We start from the raw sequence: 19,394 nt of genomic DNA, 5'->3' as shown, positions 1-19,394 counted from the left end.
CAATGCTTTGGGTATCAAGTAAGTAATTTTCCATCTTTTAGCAACCAGTATGATAAAATCACAATACTTTATTAGGGGACAATAAGTGGATAACAGATTTCTTTCAGCTTTAATATGCTTGTTTTGGAGGATAATAATGCCAGCTTTGTGCTGCATGGTTGTTGTCAGGTTTAAATGAATACTGGAATTTTAAAAGTAGAAATGACTTTACAAAACTGTATTTCAGTTCAACTATCTAACCATTCCATGAGATACCATGCAATGCTCTTACTGGAAGGTGATCTTTGTAGCCTCTTTTCAAACATTCTTATTGAATCAATGCTTTCTATTTGAAAGACAAACCATTTCACTGTAGTAATATTAACAATAATAATGATATCATATTCTTCCTCTTCCCTTCATCCAACAACAATAGCTAGATTTTATAATAGAACTTCAAGCTTTCTGGTTTAAAAAGTAGATTACATGTTTTCTCATTTGATCTTTACAGTAACAATTTAAAGTAGATTCATTATTATTTTCCTCATATAAATAAGAAAACTGAAACTAGGAGGGATTTAGTGACTTGCTATCATCACATAAAAGTGTCTGAGAAAGGATTTTAAGACAAAAATTCCTAAGTCAAAATATAACCCCTTATCCAATATGAAACTTAATTTTCTTAATGTACAAGTTTAATTGTAAGAAAGTTTTTTTTTTTTCCATGAATTGAACAAAATTCTGCCTCCCCATTATTTCAATATAGTGTTCTTAATACAGTGCTTTTAAGAAATGCAAATTAAGTTGCATGTTCTATTATACAGGACAACACATCACAAATTTGGATATAATGGTCATGATTATGTTATCAGGAGCACTGAATCTTTATATTATATATCACTAATTCCATGAACTATTCCTTATGTGGTTTGAGTTTCTAATGCTTTAGATCATCCTGGTCATCCTCTTCTGAACCCTGTCTAGCTTACCAATAATGCTTTTAAAGTGTGGTAAATCAATAAGGGAACAGCACATCTTGTACTGTAATCTGACCATTGGAGAATACCAAGGGAATTATTATCATATTTGATTTGACTATCATAGTTATAATAATGTGTCCAAGTAGCAAATAGGTTTTTTAAAATAACTGACAAATTAAATTTAAGATCAACAAAAAAACTTTATTTAAGACTTTACTATATTAACTACTATTAATTCAAATATTCTTCTACTCTATCATTGTACAATTGAATTCTTTTGTAACAAATGCAAGAATTTGTATTTATCTCTTTTAGAATTTTTTCTTGTTCGTTTTTAATCCTGTCATCCAAAACTGTTATCTTTTATTTATACTTCATTCACTCTTTAAGCATATTTTTGATTTGCTTCTAATTTTAAGTTATCTACAGATTTGATAGTGTTTTTTTCTTTATCTTCATCCAAGCCATTTGAAAAATATTGGAAGGGTCAGGACCAAGGACAAAACCCTATGACATTATCCTAGCTATTTCCTTCCAAACTGTAAATAAGACATTAATCATCTCTCTTTGTAACAGCTGTGCAACCTATTCTAAATGCATCTAAATGTCCCATCACTTAGGCTTCATTTTGCTGATAAAAAAATATTAACACTCAGGTATAGCAATATGACATGGCAAATGGAGGGTTGAATTTGAAGTAAGAAAGATATGAATTTGAATTCTTCCCCTCTCTTATTAGCTCTATGATTCTGGGCAAATTATTTAAATTTCTTGGGGCTTGTCCTTGAACCTTGGTTTCTCCAACTTAAAAATGAAAATGAATTAAATATGTTGATCTCTAAAGTTCTGTTATAGTTTTATTTCTATTATCCTCTAAAATACTATAAAATGTAAAAAAAAAAAAATTTTTTCAATTTTCATTGTTGGCCATGGATTAAAAGATATATCATAGCACATCTTTTATTATTTCATGGAAAAGTTATAATCCAGATTTTATTCTGTTTATTAGCAATCTTGTTATAATGGGTACCTGTCAATTCTGAGTCCCTAGACAGTTGAAGGGAGAAAGTATTTGGTAAGGTTTAGTAACTAAACTAGAAAGGGCTGCTTTAAAGGCCCTGGGGAAGAGAAAGTAAGACAGAGTAAATCAATTAATAGCATGAAACAAATCATTTAGAAAGAAAGAAAGAAAGAAAGAAAGAAAGAAAGAAAGAAAGAAAGAAAGAAAGAAAGAAAGAAAGAAAGAAAGAAAGAAAGAAAGAAAGAAAGAAAGAAAGAAAGAAAGAAAGAAATTATGGGATTATATTTAGAATTATATTTACTACCTATATAACTCAACCTTAATCACAACCTCAGAGACACCCTCAGTTCTTCTCTCTCCCTTATCCTCCAACTCTAATTGTGAAGTCTTTTTAATTCAAACAACATTTACTAAATGAGCCTACTATATGTCAAATACTTATTCTGTCTTCACACCTTTCCCCTCTATCCCATTTTCTTGACACCTGTAAGTCACCTCCATCATTCAGTCCTTCATCATTACCTGTTGCCTGAACTACTCTAATAGTCTCTTAACTACTCTCTCCATGTCAAGTTTCTCCCCGCTTTGATTCAGAAAAACCTGATAAGATGTATATGAATTGATGTAAAGTGAAGTGAGTGGAACAGGGGAGCTTTGTATATAGTAACAGCAATATTGTAATGTTAATCAACTGTGAAAGACTTAGCTCTGCTGGTCAAGGCAATGATCCATGTTAGTTCCAAAGGACTCATCATGAAAAATGCTACCTATTTACAGAGAAAAATCAGATAAACTGAGTACATATTTAAGTATATTGTTTTTTCATATTATTTTTTGCAACATGGCTAATACAGAAATGTTTTGTAATGTAACTTCACATGTACAAAGAATATTATATTACTTGCTTTATCAATGGATGGGAGAGGAGTTAAAAGGAGAGGGAAAGTTTGGAGATTCAAATTAAAAGGCAAAGTTGATGTTTAAAAAAAAAAAACAAAAACTTCTCCCCATCTTCATTCTGTCCTTCTGACAGCTTCCAATTTGATATTCCTAAAGTACTGCATAACTATCAGCATGTTACTCATTGGCTCTCTATTACTCCTTGGGTAAAGTCCAAATCACTATGTTTGATATGTAAAATCATCATAATGCAGTCCCAAGTGATTTATCCAGAATGATTTCTACTTATTGCCTCTCACACCCTTCATACTATTCTCAATACACTGATCTACTTGCTGTTCTCTATAGATGACATTTCATCATTTCTCTGGATGGTTTTCATGATTTTTCACAAATTATTTTCATTTTCAGAATGTTCCCCTTCATAATCGCCATCTCTTAGAATTTATAGCTTCCTTCAAGGCTTAGCTCAAGTACTTTTTTTTGAAAAAGGTCTTTCCTGATTGTGTTCATTGTTATTACCTCTGTGGGCTAAAGCTTCAATGTTTGTGTCTTTGCAAATATGTCAGAAATGTGTGTATGTATGCACACAGACACACAAGTATGTGCATTTATATAGTGCTTTAAATTTTGCAAAATACTTTATAGATGTTTTTTATTTGTCCTTCAGAACAACTCTGGCACTTATATGCTATTATTATTTTAATTTTTGAATGAGGAAACTAAGTTGGATAGAACTTATGTGACTCACCCAGGGTCACTCATTTAGGAAGAGTCTAGTTCCTATCCCATATTAACATAAATTTCATGAACATAAGGTATTTTTTAGGACACTCAAAATTCATGCTACCTAAGTCCCCATCTAGTTCTAAAACTTATGATCAATAAAATCCACACCAAGGAATTATAGGAAGGCAAGTGCAGATTGAGTTCTATGAGTGGCAGGGATAAACACAGATTCAGGGACAGCATTGTGTTAGACATTAACATCGGCTGAGAAATGAGGAACCTAGGAACAGAAAATTATGCAAAGAGAAGAGCTACTGGCTGACAATAATGCTGCCAAGAAACCATGCATTTTCCATTGGTTGAACAATTCGATTGTCTTAAGGTAATTAGACCATAGGCTCCTATTGTTAATATTCTGCAACTTTCTGAACATTTTAGATCTACTTATGGCTGATACAAATCGCAGGAATCTCTGTAGAGTTTCGATTCATGGAACCCTAGGAAGGAAAAAGGGTCTGCTAAGGGCACAGTGGGGGGTTGCATTTTTGCAAATATGCCACTTTGTCTTGTATTCGAGTTGAAGTCAAAAACCTGTAGTCAACCACCTACTTACATCTGTGAGCAAGCATACAGTCAACTGTAAGGTTGTGCCGGCAAAACAGATGGCTGGTCCTATCAGGAACAGATTGCAGGCGAGCTGCAATGTAGGATGGAATGCCACCCCCTCTGAACTGAGAAACTTATTCAGCCTGAGGAAAGACAGCCTCAGAAATCTGCATATTCAATTTTAATGTTCTACATTTCAATGTTTCAGACGGAAGGTTAAATATCCTTTCCCCCTTTGAAAAATGAGCTTGTGCTTCATCCTTTTACTTTACTCTCATAGATTTAGACTCAATTGCTTCCTCAATAACAGCCAAGTCTAGCATAGCCTAATATTATCCCATGTAGAATTGGAAAACTTCATTGGCTAAATTAGTAAATAGAAATGTTATAAATTTAGGGCAATATATATTTCCAAATATGATCCAAAGACACAGGTCTATAATCTGAGTTGTAATATGTTGAATGGATATAAAAGCTATCTGAGGAGACAGAGGATGGAGAAAAATAGAGGGGAGGGGCTGGGAGAGGGGAAGAGAGGGAGGAGAGAAATACAGAACACATTTTGTGTAATATGGAGGTTCTAATCTGGCATTTTGGGCTACAACTGTTGGCGCAGTTTTGTTCTTTTTATAAGCTGCTTAAGGAAAGAAAAATCTTTAAAAATAAATAGTCAGGATGCTGGAAGGGAACAATTAATAATTTTTCTGGGCTTTTTCAGGAATGATTTTATAGTGTCTGAAAATTTCATTTTGTAAAAGGCCAGTTTTCTACTTTAGATTAAACATATTCTTTTTTTTTTTTCTTAGCATTTTAGACCTAGAAGGGATTGTAGAGATTTACCACCCCAATCATTCATTTTATCGATGAGTTAACTAATTCGAAATCACACAGCTAGTTAGTGTTGGACTGGGGAGTGCAAAACATTTCTCTTAATTTCTAATTCAATGCTATTTTACAGCTACAATTTTTTTGTAGCCATTATTTTGCCAACTGCAATTAAGAAAGGTTAATTTAAAAGGAAAACATATGAACATTTAAATATATACACATATGCATATGTACATGTATGTGTATGTGTGTATTACTATGTATCTCTAAAGTCTTATTTATAATTTTTAATTTTTGTGGTACAAAGATGAACCCAAGTTTCTGAAGGCTTGACAACTAATTTTTCTGTCTGACTGATGCTATTAAACTAGAAATGTAATTGCTTCACCATTAGTGGAGGGGGTATACATATGCAGAGAACACATATGAATAGTTGCTTTGTATGAAGAGGGTCTACATAAAGGGTACATATATGGCTAGAGAAAATAAATGAAGGTGCATGAAGGTCATTTGTTGATATAACCATTGTGCACAATAAAGGGGCATCTATGAAAACAACCCACAAGACCAGGGAATACACATTTTTTTCCTTTGAAAATTGAAATTTTGCATATTATTGATGGAGTTATGAAATGATTCAACTATTCTTTAGAAAAAAATTGGAATTATGCAAAAAGCTAGAAAACTGTGCATATTCTTTAACCTAGCAGGGCCACTACTAGGTCTGAATCAAAAAATAGATTTAGAAAAGGGAAAAGGCCCTATATTTATGGAAATATTTTTAACAGCTCTTTTCTGGTGAAAGGGAGTTGGAAATTGGGAGGATGCTCACAAATTGGGGAATGCCTGAACAAACTGTGCTGTGTGATTGTGATGGAATACTACTGTGCTATAAAAAAATAATGCATTGCATGCTCTCAGAAAAACCTGGAAAGACTTATATGAATTGATTCAAAGTGGAATGTACTTTGTACAAAAAAACAACAATAATTTTAAGGCAATCAGCTGTGAATGACTTAACCATTTTCAGCTGTACAATGATACATTTCCAAAAAACTTATAATGAAAAATACTATCCAACACCAGAAAAAGAACTGATGATGCCTGAATACTGATTGAAACATTCTTTTTTTCTTAGTTTTACTTTTTTATTTTTCTTGAGTTTTTTTTTTTGTCTGTGTTTTCTTTTACCACATGACTAATATAGAAATATTTCATGATTATACATTTTGCCTTTTCAATGAGAGGAGTGGAGAGGAAAGAGAGGAGAGAATTTAACATCCACAGTTTTAATAATGAATACTGAAAATGTTTTATATGTAATGGGGGGAAATAGTAAATAAATTTAAAAAGGAAAAAAAGGAAATTGAAATTTTGCTGGCATTTTTCTGGCAATGATGCAAAGGACAAAAAAAAGTATTCAAATAACCTATTAATCTATTCAGGACCACCATTAACATCTCTATGTTCATCAATAGGTTCTTTTCTACATGTGTCTATAAAGATATTATTGTAATTACACCAAGTTCCTACATATTTCTTTTATCTAGTGGCCAGTTTGTCCATAACTTTTCTTTATCATAACATTAAAACATTTTTAAAGAATGCTCCTCCAACGCTTGAGCCAATATTACATCAACATAGCTAAAAAGTCTAAATATTTTCCCCAAATAACTTTAAAAGAGCAACACAAAACAAATTTGGAACGGCAGAGACAGAAAAAGGTCCAGGTGAAATAATTACCAGCCTAAGAAAATTTAAGAGGTCAGTAGCAGTGACAGAAGCATGGAGTCCTGTCTGGAGCACATAATAGTGGCAACAGTAGTGGCTGGAGCAGTAGCAGCTTCAGGACCTCACATCAAATGATAAGGGAATCAGACAACAGTCAAAAAGAGAATACAGGAGGCTATTTACTGGAATTGGGTGCAGCAGGTGCTAATTGGCAATAGAATTGCCTATTCATAACTCTGAGTTACATTTCCAAGACCAAGAAGAGTGTTTATTATTAGTTGCAGAGGAGGAGGGGCACAAGTCTCCATTCCAAGGTAAAGAGGAGGATTAGCACCTGTAACTACAGGAGAACAAAAGACCTGGGTACAATTCCAGGACAAAGAAGAGGGTTAGTGATCATGTCTAGAGGGAATAAAGGACCTTCCCTAGGCTGACAGTAGAGCACAGACCAGAAGATTAATGAATATATTCCTCCTTGGAACATACAAACTTGGAAGCACCAACAACTTGCATAACCCCAGAATTAGTTCTGAAAACAGCAACACAAAAAAGCTGTCTGGGACAGCACCTTTCCAACTCCAAGGGAGAACCATGCAATTGTAACATAAAGTTCAAAGTTAAGAAGTTGGCTAGGGAAAAAAAAAATCAGCAAACAAAAAAATTAATTTGATTATAAAAAGTTTTGGTGATGGCAAGGAAGATCAAGATATAAACTCAGAAGAAAATAATGGTGAGAAAACAGCTAAACAAAGCTTCAAAGGAGAAATGCTAACTTGACACAAGCTTAATAAGAATTTTGGGAACAATTTTTTTAAAGATATGAATGGTAGAGAAAATATGAGAAAAAAATTTTGAAAATTTTTGAAAAGAAATTAGCAATTTGGTGAAAGAGGAACAAAAAAATTGAAGAAAATATCACCTTAAAAGACAAAATTGGCCTAATAGAAAATAGGCTAAACATCCACTAAAGAAAATAAAATTTTGAAAAGCAGAAAAAGAAAAAAAAGAAAGAAATGAAGATGTAAAACTTCATTGAAGAAAAGAACTCCTTAAAAAGCAGAACAGACTAAATGGGAAAAGAGGTAGAAAAACTCAGTGAGGGGAAGAAAAGGTGCATAAAAATCATATTGGGCAAGTGGAAGTATTCCATGAGACATCAAGAAACAATAAAACAAAGACAAAAGAAGAAGAAAAAAGAAGAAAATGTATAATATCTCAAAACAACCGATATGAAATTTTTATCAAGGAGAGATAATTTAAGAATTAGTGGACTAGCTGAAATCCATAATCAAATAAAACTAAAAGCTTAGACATCAGATTTTTAAAATCTACAAAGGAAAATACTCTTGATATCTTAAATCTAGAAGGTAAAATACAAATTGAAAGACTACACCAATAATCTTCTGAAAGAAATTCCTAAATGAAAACTCCCAAGAATATTATAACCAAATTCCAGAGCTCCCACATTAAGGGAAAAAATTGCAAACCGTCTTAAAGAAATCATTCAAATATCATGGAGCCATAGTCAGGATCTAAAATTTGTTGCATGCTTCTCCATTAAAGGAAAAAAAAATATTGAAATTCCCAAAGTCAAAGGATCTAGGAATACAACAAATAAAAATCTACCCAGCAAAACTGATTATAGTCCTTCAGGAGGGAAATGAATATTTAATGAATTAGATGATTTCAAGCATTCTTGATTAAAAAGTCAAAGCTGAAGAAAAAAACTGACAAGACTGAAGAGAAACATAAACAGTACACATGAAAAAAAAAACATAAGGATCACAATAAAGTTATTCTGTTTACATAATGTAACATCAAAAATTATCATTATTAGGATAATTAAAAGATTTACATAGATATAGGACATCGGTATGAGTGGATTATCTTAAAAGTAACTAACAAAACTGGAGAAATGGGGAAAAGAAATAAAATGTGGAAATATTTATTTCATAAATGAGGCATTTAAGAAAGTGTTTTTACAGTAAAGGGGAAAAATTGGAATGGGTTGGGCAATGCTTGAACATAACTCTCATTAAAATTGATTCAAAAAAATAAGAATATATAGTATGCACAAACACACACACATATACACACATACACACACATACACATGACTTGTGTATAGAAACCTCTTTCTTTTTCCCTTCTGGAAGCAGGGGGTAACAGAGATAAGAAAAAAAGGAGATGATAAAATGGAGGGTAGATTAAAGGAGAGCAATTAGAAAAAAAAATAGATCTTTTAGGAAGGACAGGATAAAAAGGGATAAGAAACAGAAGAAAATGAAATGGAAAGATGTAGTTACTAATGATAAATGTGAAAAGGAATGATATGAGCTCACCCATAAAATGTAAGTGAATAGTAGAATAGATTAGAACCCAGAATCCAGTATTATTTATAAGAAATAAAATTGAAACTGAGAAACACAGATAGAATTGACATTATGCTTCAGTTGACATAAAAAAGATGAGGGATTGTATAGCAATCATGTTCTTAGACAAAATAAAAAAGAATTAATTAAAGCAGATAACAATGGAAACAAATTTGGCTGGAAAGTAACATATAAAATGGAATGGCAATTTTTTCTGTTTAAGTCCTGATTTGTAGAATATATACAGTTTAGAATTGACTCAAATTTATAATTGGTAAATGGACAATGGGTAAAAACATGTAATTTTCAGAAGATGAATTTAAAGCTTTTGTCATATAAAAATGCTCTAAATCACTATTGATTAGAGAAAGGCAAGTTAAATGTTATTCTGGAAAAGGATCTGGGACTATACCTAAAGAGCTATGAAACTGTACTTATCCTTTGACCCAACAATACCATTATTTGGGCTTTAGGGTATTCAGAAAAGACTAGTACCTTTGGTGTGAGGATTTCAAAGACCTTTTCAAAGCTGAGAATCTTTGGTATCCATCTGATTCACTTAACTTTTACCTGTTACTCCAAGAATTTGGAGCACTCAAGGCAGTCTATCTCAACTATTTCAACAGGTGGGGTAAACTAGAGTGACGTTGACTGAGGCATCTCAAACCCATTGGCAAGTTAGGGACTTGCGTAACCCAAGTATGTGAAAACTTCCCTTTGTGGCATGGGCAGATGAGAACAATTTGTTCCAACAGCAATAAGAGAGGCTGAAATATGTATAGCAGAGCACTTTTATTGAATATTGAAGACATCAAGATCATCTACAAAATTCTGAACCATCATCAATCATCTTAATTTTTCTCTTGCCACTGGATTCTGAAGATTGTGGAAGACAGAGTGAAACCCATGACTTCAAATCCAATTTATGCATGTCAAAAGATATAACCCATATATTTTGTCATTTTTACCTACCTAAAATCCTGTGGTAATAGTCAAGTAATGAAGCAACAAATGCAAATACACTGGGAACTGTAGTCACAATTCTGTATACCAAATAGTTAGGCCATAAGCAGCCCTAACATCAGAGACCATTGTCTTCTGAAGTAACAGTGAAATTCAGTTGCCTCAGTGGCATACTTTTTGTGAGGACTGCCCTGCTCATAACCTGGCATGAGTAAGAGTATAGAAAATGTGCCCTTTATGCAAAATAGGAGAGCAATGAATAGTTTACATATCAGATCTGTGGAGAACAGAAGAATTTATGGCCAAATAAGAAATAGAGGACATTATGAAATGGAAAATGGATAATTTTGATTACATTATATTAAAAAGGTTTTGCATAAACAAAGCTAATGAAGCCAAAATTAGAAGGAAAACCATTCCAGAAACCTATTAAAATTAAACAACTATGAAGTACTATCTTACACTTATCAGACTGAACAATATGACAAAAAAAGAAGTTGTGAACTGATATAACCATTCTGGAGAACAATTTGATACTGTGCTCCAAAGGCTAGAAAAATGTGTATGGCCTTTGATTCAGCAATACCACTACTCGGTCTGAGTCCCAAAGGATGCACATGTACAAAAATATTTATAGCGACTCTTTTAGTGATAGCAAAGAATTGGATTTGAGGGCGGGAGAATAGACGAACAAGCTGTAGCATGTGAATGTAATGCAATACTGTTGTGCTGTAAGAAATCATGAGCAGCCAGATTTCAGAAGATTCTGCAAAGACTAAGATGAATTGATGCTCGGTGAAGTGAGAGGAACCAGAACAGTGTATATCATTACAGCAACACTGTGTGGTGATCAACTCTAATACTTAACTCATCTCAACAACACAACAATCCAAGACAGTTTCAAAAGACTCTTGTTATAGCAACCACAAGATAATGTGATGATCAACTTTGAGGGACATAGTTCTTTTCAACAATGAGGTGATTCAGGAGAATTCCGCTAAACTTTTGATAGAAAGAGACATCTGCACTCAGAAAGAGGATTATTGAAACTGAGTGTGGCTAACAACATAGTATTTTCACTTTCTTTTGTTATTGTTTGCTTGCATTTTATTTTCTTTCTCACTTTTTTTTCCTTTTTGATCTGATTTTCCTTGTGCAGCACAATAAATGTAGAATATGTATAGAAGACTTGTACATGTTTAACATATATTGGACTGCTTGTTGTCTAGGAGAAGAAGTGGGAGGAAGAGAAAACTTTAGCATACAAGATGTTACAAGGGTGAATGTTGAGAACTATCTTTGCATATATGTTAATAATTGAAAGCTATTTAAAATGACTTGTGTTAGAAAATGCTATTTATATTCAGAGAAAAAATTATGGAGTCTGAGTGCAAATCAAAGCATATTATTTTGACTTCTTTTTTTTTGTTTGTTTTGTTGTTTCTTTCTTGTGATTCTTTCTTTTTGTTCTGATTCTTCTTTCTTAAGTAAATTATTTGATGTGAAAAGACTGTAAGTCCAAGATTGAAATGAAGGGAAAATTAGTGTGTGACTTTTTGTTCAAAGATGATTGTGCATTCAATGCAGCCTCTGAGGCTGAAAAGGAGGAGGAAAATGGAGAGAAGGAGGAGGAGGAGGAAGAGAAAAAGGAGGAGGAGAAGGAGGAATATGTAACAAATGGCCTTTTTATCATTGATTATGTCTTCCATTTATCACACATGCACACACTTACTTCATGTATATACTTTTATAGCTAATGTTGACATTTAATACATTTTGTCATTGTAAAGAAAAGAGACCCGGGGAAGCTAGGTGGTACAGTGGCTAGAGCACAGCCCCGAAGTCAGAAGGACCTAAGTGCTGGACTCTTCATAGACTTATTCCCTCCAACTTGCATTCAACAAAAACCATAGCCCCAAAGCAAGAGGACAACCGGAAGACACATTATCAGATAAGAACACTTGTCCAAGTCTGCTGCTAATTTGAAAGGAAGGCTGAATTAGCATATGACTGACAATAGCATTTTATCTACTCATCTGGGGCAGAACATTCATAAATATAAAGATTAATGAAAATGAAGAAAAAATTCAGAAAATGGTGAAGGAAAAGGCAAAACTTTCCAAGATTTATAAACAGAATCATTTATTTATACCAACCTAATAAGGTAGTGTTTAACTCCCTCAAAAGTAAAAGTGCACACAAATCTTGGAATGTTGAAGGATTCTTGTTTCAGTAAGACAGATAAAATTCAGTTTATACTGATAGCAACAATCCAAATCACTTTTATGGTACCCTGAAAGTTATTCCTGGGCCAAAGACCTATGATGCATTTCAATTACTCAGTATTCTTGAGACTAGTGATAAGGACATAAACGTGGAAAAATAGACTAAACACTTCCATCTTGTTCTCAATAGACCATTATTAATTAATGCTGAAGTCACAGACTGTTTGCCCCAGTTTTTCTCTAGCCAAACTTCTAATTGAAGAACTGGTTTTAAGTGCCATTAGGATTCCCTCGTAGGGCAAGGCACCTGATGCTTCCCATTCCAGCTAAGATTGACAACACACTGCTTATACAAGAGCTGACTATAATCTTATGAATTATGTGGAAAGAGAAAGTTATCCCCCTACATATCAAGAATGTCTCCATTATCCATCTCTATAAAGGAAACAGAAAAAGCCTGTCTTTTAGCAATCATAGAGAAATCTCTTAGTCATTGCTAAAAACATTTTTTTTCCCCCCAGAGTCCTCTTTAATAGGCTGATTCTTCATCTGGAAGATGGCTGTTTGCCTAAGAGCCAATGTGGCTTCAGAAAGGGCCCAAAATGCCTACAGGGTGTTTGCTATCTGACAATTTCAGGAGAAATATCTACATACAATTTGCATCAACCTTATGTAGGCCTTTGATATAATTAGTAGTAAGGAATTATGAAAAATTATGGCAAATTTGGTTGTCTAGAGAAGTATATCAATATATCTATTTTATGATAGCATGTTGGGCATAGACTCTGGATAATGGATAATGCCTTCACTGAGTCAAATGAGATCATGTGCTTATTCCATGATTTTTACCATGATATTTTCCTGGTGTTGTTGGAGATCTTCAACAAGGGTAATAATAGCATCAAGATCACCTACTACACTGAAGATAAATTATTTGACTTGAACAGATTATAAGTCCAAGATTGAAATGCAGGAAGAATTAGTGTGTGACTTTTTGTTCAAAGATGATTGTGCATTCAATGTAGCCTTTGGGTTTGAAGGGGAGGAAAAGGAAGAGAAGGAGGAGGAGGAAGAAGAAGAAAAAGAAGAGGAGGAGAAAGAGGAATATGTAAGAAATTATGGATCAGTTCTATATTACTTGTCCTAATTTTGGCTAAATAATTAACACTAAGAAAACAGGTTTTCCACCAGCCAGCACCACACCATCTATTCATGGAAATATCATTTATGACAAATGGAGAAAATATGAAAACTATAAAAATAGTATATTTTTTCCAAGGCTGTACACATAAATGATAAAGTTGATGCATACTTCTATAGTTACCTTCACATATGGGAGACTCTAAAATAAAGTGTGGAAAATAAGAGGTTTTATGCTGTATAATAAACTGAAGGTCTACAGAGCCATTGTACTGATCTCATTGTTGTATGCCTATAAAACTGGATAGTACACCAGTGCCAAGTCAGAAAATTGAATCACTTTTATTTGAATTGTCTGAGGAACAGTCTGAGGATCACCTGGACAAGTAAGGTATGGGGCATTGAGGTGCTTTCTTAAAGCTGAACTGCTAAACATTCAAATTCTACTGCAAAATATGATATATATTGTTGTTTGAATGTCAAAAACATATTTGCCTAAAAGACTATTTTAAAAATAATTCACACAAGACAAATACTCACATAGAGGTCAGAAGAAGGGATACAAGGATACTCTTGACTTCCAGCATGGGGCCAAGATGGACTAAAGCCAGGAAGTTGCTAGAGTTCTTCCAGTTTTCCTCAAAAAACATAAAAAACCAAGCCTCTGAACAGAATCTGATGGAATGAAACAACTTACCAGCTCAAGATAAATTGGAAAAAATTCAAGAAAGGTCAGTCTCACTAGGGTGAAAGGGATATTCAGCTCAGCTCAGATTGAGTATGGGAAAACCAGTGAGAGAGTCTTAATCACAGCAAATCAGCTGAGACCCTTGGTCCTGCCTCAGTAGAGTAGAAGATCAGTGGGGCTGTCCAGAATCTCAGCCCAAAAGGCAAATTCTGGAAAACCAGGCTGTTTGCTGGAAAGAGCAAATAAAGCTACCTCTTGCAAACACCAGGGTCCCCTGTGCTCAAAGCCAAGATTCAGTACTGCATAGCACAGCACCTCCTTTGCCCCAGGAGAAAAGCTCAACCATAAAAGTTTAAAAAGGAGAAATACCAAAAGAAAAGGAAAGAAAATGAGCAAGAAACTGAAAATAACCTCAACCATAAAAAGCTACTATGGTGATAGGGAAGACCAAAACACCAACTCAGAAGAGGACAAAATGTGCACAGAAGAAATCTCAAAGACTGACATGAATTGGGCTCAAGCCCAGAGAGCCTTTTTTGAAGTGCTCACAAAAGACTATAAGCAGCAAATAAAAGAGGTAAAAGAAAAAATGAGAAAAGAAATGAGAGTTATGATGTATTTCTACCATTAACATATATTGGATTATTTTCCATCTAGGGGAGGGAGTGAGGGAAGGTGGGAGAAAATTGAAACACAATGTTTTGCTAAGGTTAATGTTGAAAACTTATCCATGCATAAGTTTTGAAAATAAAAATCTTTAATTAAAAAAAAAAAGAAATGAGAGGTGTGCAAAAGCAAGTCAACAGCTTGAAAAAGGAAGACAATTCCTTAAAAAATACAATTGGCTAATGAAAAAAAAATCCACTGAAGAAAGCAATACCTTCAAAAGTAGAATTAATGAAATGTCAAAAAGAGATACAAAAGCTAACTGAATAAAATAATAAATTAAAAACTAGAACAGGACAAATGGAAACCAATGACGCATCATCAGCTAATGATATCAAGATTGAAGTCAACAAACTAAATAGAATCATAAATGAAAGAAAATGTAAAATGCCTCCGTGGAAAAATACATGACCTGGAAAATAACTCCAGAAGAGACAATTTAAAAATTATTGCTCTACCTGAAGACAATGACCAAAAAATAAACCTGTAATTGCATTCTTCAAGAGATCAAGGAAATATTCTAGATATTCTAGAAACAGAGAGGGAAATAGTCATTGAAAAAATCCATCAATCACCTTTGGAAAGAGATCCCACAAGGAAAACTCCAAGAAACATTGTTGTAAAATTCCAGAACTACAATCTCAAGGAAAAACATACTGCAAGCCAGCAGACAAAAAGAATTCAAATATCCTGGAGCAACAGTCAGGATTATTCAGGATCAGTCAGGATTACCCAGTATCTGGCAGCTTCTGCAATAAAGGATTGAAAGAAATGGAATAATATAATCTGGAAGGTAAAGGACCTGGACTTACAATCATTAATTAACTACCCAAAAATACTCAGCATTATCTTAGATCATTAATGATTTCAATCATTTCAATTGGAAAAAAAAAAACAGCACTAAACAGAAAATTAAATCTTCTAACATGTGACTCAAGATAAGTATAGGAAGATAATCAGGGTGCAAAGATATATTATTTTAAGGTAAAATTTTTTACATCTTCAGAAAATGATATCTGTAACTCTTGAGAAATATTTCTATTACAGGAGCAAGCAGAGAGGGGAATCACATAAACAGAGGATGTGGTTGTAAATGAACTCTAATGTGATATCACAAAGAAAAAGACTTAAAGGAGTAGAAGAAGATCTCTACTGGGAAAAGAGGAAAAGGGAGATATAATGGGACAGAATCACATGAAGAGGCACAAAGGACCTACTTCAATGGAGGGTATGCTGAGAAGAGGCTGAACATTGTCTGAAGCATAATCTCATTAGTTTTGACTAAAAGAGAGAATAACAATCATTCATTTGGAATATAGAATTTTCTCTAACCCTATAAAGAAGTAGAGCAAGAGAGGGTAGAAAGGGAAGGATTGAGTAGAAGTGAGGCAGAAACACTAGGAAAAATTGATGAGAAGTGGGGAAGGGGTGATAGAAAATAAGGTTGTGGAAGTGTCTTTCCAAGATCTATTTTCCATGTCAGTTATTTTGCCAAGTAGGTATTTTACATTTTCTTTTATTTTTTTTTTCTTTTTTTTTTTTTGGTCTTGGTTGACTGATTCTTGATGTTTTATTGAGTCATTCATTTCCATTTGTTCAGTTCTAATTTTTAGTGAATTATTTTCTTTAGTTACCATTTAGTTACCATGCAAATTTTTCATGTATTTTGGACAACTGAATTTTTAAATGAGCTTTTTATTCTATGGATTTTTCCCCCACTTCATAAATTCTGTTTTTCAGGAAGTTACTTTCTTTTTCCATTTTGTCAAATCTATTTTGTAAGGAGTTACATGCTTTTTCCATTTCACTAAATCTATTTTGTAAGGAGTTTTCTTCAGATGATTTCTGTGTTCCCTTTTCCAAATCCTCTTGCAAAGTTTCCTTTCTTTCCCCCATTTTTCTTCTGGCTTTCTTTTGAGATTCTTTCTGAATTCTTCCAAGAGAGCCTTGAAAGATAAGGACCAATTTGTATCACCTTTTGGTGTTTCATCTGGAGATGATCTGCTTTTAATGTCCTCAGAGTTTGAACTCTGTTCTTCTCTTTCTTCATAAAAACTATCTATGGTCAGAGGTCTTTTTGCTTTTTGTTCATTTTTTAAAATAAAAGTTGAAGTCTGCTTTTAGGAAAAAGGGGAGATTGTCCAATCTTCCTCTATAAGGACAGTGGCTGTGCTGGATCAGTACTGACTAACTTCCAGTGTTGGATGGGCTTGGCCAAATCCCCTGAAATTCTGGCATTTAGGTATTCTACTACTTGCCTTTTGCATCTGTGTTCAATGTTTTATAATTGGTCTGCTGTTCTACTGACTTGCATCCAGGACAGAGAAGCCAACACTGCTGTAGATTCCTCAGGGCTAGATTCTTCAGCATGTGGAGCCTGGGTCCCTGCACTTGCCTGAACTCAGGTTTCCCCATAGCTACCTGTGTTTGCTCCACCTACTTCTGTGCCCAATTGAAGCAGACCTTTTCTGGAGATTTTTGAGATTATCTTCTGCTAAAAATTTGTTACACTCCAAATATTCGTGGGTTCTGTCACTCATAAACCAGTTCAGAGGCTGGATTTCCTGTTAGTTAGAGGGATATTGGGAGAAGGAAGAAAAAGACATCTCCCATCTCCACCAACTTAGCTCCATCCCTAATATATTAATCTTAAGGAGAACTGTTGTAAAGGTCTTTCTGAGGAACTGGTAATTGATTTGAGACATGGAAAATATTGGTACAGAATTGCCAAGAAGGCTGTGGCTGCATTAAAAAAAAAAAGGTGCTAAGGTGTAGGAGCAAAGCAGAACTTCAGTAGCTCAAAAGAATCATGAGATGCACAAATTTAGAAACATCTTCACTAGAGATGTTCATATGAACGATTTGTACCTGACCTGTAAAAGAACCTTCTGAGCTCATTTCCATCTATTTGTTTGTCTGTCTATCTATCATCTATCTAATCATAAAATGAGATTCAGAGATACAGAGACAGAGAGACTGAGAGAAAGAGGGAGATAGACAGGAGATAGACATAGAAGGCAGACAGAGAGAGACAAAGGAAGACAGAAGGGAGAAAGAAAGAGGAAGAGAGAAGAAGTTAGAGGGACAGAGAGAGAAAGGGAGAAGGGAAAGGAAAGAAGAGAGAGATAGAGGAACAAAGGGGGAGAGAGAGAGGGAGAGATAGAGTGATGATGTTTTCATTGAATATTTGAACTATGGAAACTTTTTCATGATCTTGGAATCTCAAATATACAGATGGATCCCAGGAACCAACAATTACTATTTAACATACACAGTATTTGGTATAGGGAACAGTCAAAAATGATTTTCATTCATTCATTCTTTATTTCATTCCTCTTTGTGACCTTGGACAAAAAATATAGCCCTTTTGAATCTCAGTTTTCATGTCTGTTAAATATGTATAGTAATATATACATTGTCTCCCTCATGTTTCTTCTGAGAGGACAAGCCTTAGAGGACCATTTCAGTGTGAGCTTTTATTTGTTTGCTCATGTATTTGTGGAGCAGATCTGTGATTTTATCAACAATGGAAACTCTTGTTGTATCTTAACTAAGATAGATCAGCAGTATTTCTATAATTTAGAGGAGAGGATCATTTGAATGCACCTAGATAACATGACTTGTCCTTGTCCAAAATTGTTATATGTTAAGAGGTCTTCTTGACCTTAAGGTCATAACTCTCTTCATTATTTATGCCATACTACTTATTGAGCTATCTTCCACCAGGTGAAAAATACTATACTTCCCTTCCAGCTGTTCTCTGATTCTCTGGACTTTGCTCTCATGACCCAGCTGCCTCCTCACCTTGCAACCTTCCTCGGTATGTGGATACTTATCCTGGATCATATATCTACCATGCTTATCTAAGAGAATCTCCTAATCAAATATGCTGAATATGAATGACAAGGTCCCCAGTATTGTGCAGCCATAGCAAATTCTCCCAGTCCTATAATGGAAAAAATGCTCTAAATCTAACTTGGTATATGATGCCCTCCTCATCACTCTCAAGTCTATCATTTATCACTGGCAGGAATGGGGAAGTATCTAAAACAATAGTATCAATAACAGGTTAAGACATAGTTTATGGGAAGTCCTATGGGAATAGTTCTTCTTTCCATTTCCATCTTCCTTCTGTTCCATCATAACTTTGTCATTTTGTACTCCTGCATCTTCTCATTTTATTTAGTTTTTCTTAATCTACATGGTTTCTATACTTGAAGGAAAAGCATCCTCTTAGAGTAGCAGAGAAAAACAGCTCCAAAAGCCTGGTATAAGAAGAGAAGTAGTTTTAACTGTTCAGAGTATCAAATTAAATTTGCCTCATAAAAAATGTGTTATTGGACTTAATATCTGCAGATAAGTGATAAAAACAACTACCATTCTTTTGAGCACTAGTATTTTGTGCCATCCTGATACTCCATCCCTTGTTTTGATTATCTGAGAGAACTATTCCTATTAACAGGTCCTTATGCTATTAGTGCTTCTTGGATAAGAAATAGGATTAGCCACAGAGTACCAAAATGAATGTAGATAGCATAATTTTTTTTTCATTTGATGAATCAGAAA

The sequence above is a fragment of the Antechinus flavipes genome, chromosome 1, assembly GCF_016432865.1.
Source record: "Antechinus flavipes isolate AdamAnt ecotype Samford, QLD, Australia chromosome 1, AdamAnt_v2, whole genome shotgun sequence".
Lineage (NCBI taxonomy): Eukaryota > Metazoa > Chordata > Mammalia > Dasyuromorphia > Dasyuridae > Antechinus > Antechinus flavipes.
This window is presented reverse-complemented; position numbering follows the sequence as displayed.